At 45.0% G+C, this 5,414-nt stretch overlaps 1 non-coding gene across 1 annotated transcript; it reads left to right on the plus strand.

Annotated features, from left to right (window-relative positions):
• The first annotated feature begins 620 nt into the window (after positions 1-620).
• Positions 621-808, plus strand: LOC125161418 (U2 spliceosomal RNA). Its single transcript, XR_007150621.1, has one exon. It is a non-coding gene; the product is annotated as a U2 spliceosomal RNA (small nuclear RNA).
• Positions 809-5,414: the final 4,606 nt, after the last annotated feature.

Genomic DNA, 5,414 nt, shown 5'->3' on the forward strand with positions numbered 1-5,414 from the left:
GGGTTACAAGCATATCCTACAAAAGCCCCGTCCCTACAGGCCGCCTCAGCACAAGTCCCGCCCTCCCCCGCCTCTCATTGGCTCGTACTGCAGGCCTAACCCCTTTCTTTACATGAGACCACGCCCCTTGGCATTTTGTCTAAGCCGCGACCGTGTGGAGCCGGCTTTCCACGGCCTTCCGTTGGCCCCCACGTTTCTGTCCGTAGTGTTCGGGCCTTCCAGCCAGCCAGCTTTCACACCAGCCGTGCCGAATGCCCCTCAGGTCGGCCAGACCGGGACGTCACACGTCGCTCCCCAGATCCACCTTCTGCAACCACATCCCAAACAAGCCCGCCCCTCGCCCTTGCACAGGCCCCGCCTCCCAACCCACCAGAACCCTGCAAGGGCAGAGCTTCGCCCCCTAGCTCGTAGGCTCGCCTCTGCGGTTGGCCCCACCCCCGCAGGCCCCGCCTTCTTTCCCAGACCTTGAGGAGTTTCTGCCCCGAGTGGAAGGGAGGAGACGCTTCGACGCCGGTGGTCCTTGGCTCCAGCCATCTGGCCTCTAGAGAATGATCTCTCCACCAGCGAGGGGGGAAGTAATTCTGGTACTGAGCACCCTGCTTCCTTCCAAAACAAATCTAGTTGTTTCTCGGCCTTTTAGCTAAGATCAAGTGTAGTAACTGTTGTCAGATTGACATCAGATACGTCCCCTATCCGAGGATAATATATTAAATGGATTTTTGGAGCAGGGAGTTGGAATAGGAGCTTGCTCCGCCCACTTCACCCATCCACGTGGTACTGCAGTACATCCAGGAACACTGCACCCGCCTGTGGGGGGAGAAGATAAAGATTGTACCATTTTAACATTGGCCCTCATCCCTTGTCAACTTCAGGGATTTCCCTCTGAGGATTACACCCTGTTGTTAATTTTGTCTTATGTTGAAATCATTCCTACTTTTCATTTCACCCATTAAAAGAAAGAAAAGAAAAGGAAACCCCTTTGCCCCACATTTTCCACTTATTACTGTCCCTTTGCACTTTAAAAAAAATTTTTTTAATGTTTATTTATTTTTGAGAGAGAGAGAGTGTGTGAGTGGGAGAGGAGCAGAGAGAGAGGGAGATACAGAATCCCAAGCAGGCTCCAGGCTCTGAGCTGTCAGCACAGAGCCCAACACAGGGCTTGAACTCACAAACTGTGAGATCATGACCTGAGCTGAAATCGGACGCTTAACCCACTGAGCCACCAGGCGCCCCCACCTTTGCATTTCTTTTTAGCAAAATTCCTCCAGTGAGTTATCTACATCTGCTGTCTCCATAAGACCTCCATCTATTCCCTCTTCAACCCACTCCAACCAGACTCCTCCCCGCCACCCCATGAGAGCTGTTCAGGAGTATTCCAAGAGTCTCCAAACCCCTCCTTCTCCCTCCTGTCTCTCATCTACCAGCTCAACCCCACTCTCCCTGTATATAATTAACAGGATAAAATACAAACTTCCTAGACAGGCCTTCCAGTTGCAATTAAATTCTGAAAGCCAATAATGAAACAGTGATCATTTTTGTTAAGCACTTATTACATATAAGGGCTTGTTCCATACTCTTTGCATTAACTCATTTAATCCTCACAACAGCCCTGTAACATAGTTTATGTTATTAATCTCTCCATTTACAGGTGAGGAAACTGAAACACAGAGAGGTTAAGGAACTTGCTCAAGGTCACACAGCTTGTAAGTGATAGAGGCACAATGTGAACTCCAGCCGTGCTGCCCCCAGACTGGGAGGACCTCAAGAACAGGTACTGTGCTTCAACCACATGGCTTCCCCATGCTTGTCACAGGGTATAGCATTTGAGGACCACCCAGACACCCTTGCACTTAACATTGGATTTTATTCTAAGTGAATTGGAAGGCCAGAGAGGATTTTGAACAGCCTAAGTCACACCAAACCTGCACACAATTTTTCAGAGGGGCTTTATTGGTAATAGCCAAAAGCTAGGAAAAAACCAAATGTCCCTTGTGAAAATCAGTAGAATGAAACCTCATTTAAAATGGAGCTGGGAGGGGTGCCTGGGTGGCTCAGTCGGTTAAGTGTCCGACTTCAGCTCAGGTCACGATCTCGCGGTCCGTGAGTTCAAGCCCCGCGTCAGGCTCTGGGCTGATGGCTCAGAGCCTGGAGCCTGTTTCTGATTCTGTGTCTCCCTCTCTCTCTGCCCCTCCCCCGTTCATGCTCTGTCTCTCTCTGTCCCAAAAATAAATAAACGTTGAAAAAAAAATTTTTTTTTTAATGGAGCTAGGAGGCCAGAAGGGGAGCTCACACACCCTACCACTCACCATCAACTGTAAACTAAGACTTACCTTGCAAGTCTTGAGAACAAATACCACTGAACTAATCCAGCAGAAGGAAGAAAGGTCTTTCTCCTCCCCCAGCAACAGCCCGACCAAGGAGAGACTGTGACCCCACAGCCATGAAAAAGCCACTATACTTTGAACTCCCAGTTTACCCCAATGGACTTTTGGTTTATAGCAGCTCCTCCCAACCCTCCCTTTTCCTCTCTAAAGAACTTTCCTTGCCCATGTGCCTCAGACTTGCCTGTAGATTGCGGTGGCCTAGGTATCATGAATTGTAATTTTCTGGTCTTCCTGAATAAGCCCATTTTTGCTGATAAATAACTGACAGTTTTATTTTATTTTTTTAAGTGTATTCATTTATTTTGAGAGAGAGAGAGTGAGCAGGGGAGAGGCAGAGAGAGAGGGGAAGGAAGAGAATCCCAAGCAGGTTCCACACTGTCAGCGTGGAGCCCGAAGTAGGGCTTGAACTCATGAAATGTGAGATCATAAACAGCCGAAATCAAGAGTCAGATGCTTAGTCGACTGAGGCACCTGGGGCCCCCAACTGACAGTTTTATTTTTAAGGTTAATGCCTTCAACAGGTGAGTGGTTAAACTGTGATCCACCCATACCATGGAACACAACTCAGCAACAGAAGGCAAGCTACTGAAACACACAACGACTTAGATGAATCTCAAAATAATGATGCTCAGAGAACAGCTGTGTGGTTGCCAGAAGTTGGGGTGGGAGGAGGGAATGGGGGTGAAAGTGGTCAAAAGGTACAAATACCTAGTTAAAAGATAAATAAATCCTGGGGATGGAGACCACAGTTACCAGTATTATATCATAGATCTGAAAGTTGCTAAGAGAATGGGTTTTAAAAGTTCTCATCATGGGACGCCTGGTGGCTCAGTCGGTTAAGCGTCCGACCTCAGCTCAGGTCACCATCTCACGGTCTGTGAGTCTGAGCCCCACGTCGGGCTCTGTGCTGACAGCTCAGAGTCTGGAGCCTGCCTCAGATTCTGTGTCTCCCTCTCTCTCTCTCTCTCTCTCTCTCTCTCTGACCCTCCCCTGCTCATGCTCTGTCTCTATCTCTCTCTCTTTCTCAAGAATAAATAAACATTAAAAATTTTAATAAATAAATAAATTAATTAATTAATTAATTAAAAGTTCTCATCACAAGGAAAAAAATTGTAATTCTGTGAGGTGATGGATATTAACTTACTGTGGTCGTCATTTTGCAATATATAGGTATATCAAATCATTAGTCGTGGACCTTAAAGTACAATGATATATGTCAATTTTACCTCAAAAACAAACAGGCTGGGGGAGAGTATTCTCTATCCACAAGCTAAACACCCATACAAAGTTATGCTGAGTGAAGGAAGTCAGTCTCAAAAGGTTACATACTATATGATTCCATTGATACAAAATTCTGTAAGTGACAAAACCAGAGGACAGATGAGTGGTTTCTGGGGACTAGGGCAGGATGTGACTATAAAGAGGGTCACACAAGGGAGTTTTCTGGCATGATGTTCTGTACCTGGATGACGACGGCAGTGGCATGTGTTAAAATTCATTGACTTGTACACTAAAAAAAAAATCTATTTTAATATATCATACTTTTAAGTTACACATATAATTGCATACACATGCGTGTATAGAGAGAGATATACACACACAATGTAAACGGTTTTTTTAAGATACATTAGCAGGGGCACCTAGGAGGCTCAGTTGGTTACGTGTCTGACTTTTTTTTTTAATTTTTTAAATTGGTTTTAATTTGTTTTAATTTTTTTAATTTACATCCGAATTAGTTAGCATGTAGTGCAACAATGATTTCAGGAGTAGATTCTTTAATGCCTCTTACCCAGTTAGCCCATCCCCCATCCCACAACCCCTCCAGTAACCCTCTGTTTGTTCTCCATATTTATGAGTCTCTCATGTTTCATCCCTCTCCCTGTTTTTATATTATTTTTGCTTCCCTTCCCTTGTGTTCATCTGTTCTGTGTCTTAAAGTCCTCATATGAGTGAAGTCATGATATTTGTCTTTCTCTGACTGACTAATTTCACTTAGCATAATACCCCCCAGTTCCATCCACATAGTTGCTAATGGCAAGATTTCATTCTTTTGATTGCAGAGTAATACTCTTTTGTATATAAATACCACATCTTCTTTATCCATTCACCCATCCACGGACATTTGGGCTCTTTCCATACTTTGGCTATTGTCAGTAGCACTGCTATAAACATTGGGGTGCATGTGCCCCTTTGAAACAGCACACCTCTATCCCGTGGATAAATGCCTAGTAGTGCAATTGCTGGGTCGTAGGATAGTTCTATTTTTAGTTTTTTGAGGAACCACCATAGTGTTTTCCAGAGTGGCCGCACCAGCTTGCCTTCCCAAAGTGTCTGACTCTTGATTTCAGCTCAGGTCGTGATTCCAGGGTCATGGGATCCAGCCCCACATCCGGAGCCTGCTTGGGATCTCTCTCTCTCTCTCTCTCTCTCTCTCTCTCTCTCTCTCTCTCTCCCTCTGCCCCTCTCTCTGGTTTGTGCGTGCTCGCTCTCTCTCCAAAATTAAAAAAAAATTTTTCTTAAGATACACTAGCAGAAATAAGACTAAGAAAAACAAATACCATCTGATTTCACTTATATGTGAAATCTACAAAAAAGAAGAAGGAGAAGGAGGAGAAATAGACAAAAAGCAGAATCCGCCATATAAATAAACTGAGAGTTGCTAGAGGGAAGGGGGATAGGAGGATGGACAAAATGGGTGGAGGGGAGTGGGGGACACAGGCTTCCAGTTATGGGATGTGTTAACCACGAGAATAAAAGGTACAGCGTAGGGAACACAGTCAATGATATTATAACAGTGTCATGTGATGATAGCAGCTACCCTGACGTGAGGACAGCATGAGGTATGGAGATGTGGACACTAGACTGAACACTAACATAATACTGCGTGTCAACCATCCTCAAATTTTTAAAAAATTAACCAAAGATCCACTAGCATCAAGAAATTTACCAATTTCTTGAAGTAACCGGTAGCCTTGAAAGAGAATTAGGAGAAGGAATAGGTTCCTACCTGTGCGGCGCAAAGTTTTCTTG

The sequence above is a fragment of the Prionailurus viverrinus genome, chromosome A2 (genome assembly GCF_022837055.1).
Source record: "Prionailurus viverrinus isolate Anna chromosome A2, UM_Priviv_1.0, whole genome shotgun sequence".
Taxonomy (NCBI): Eukaryota; Metazoa; Chordata; class Mammalia; order Carnivora; family Felidae; genus Prionailurus; species Prionailurus viverrinus.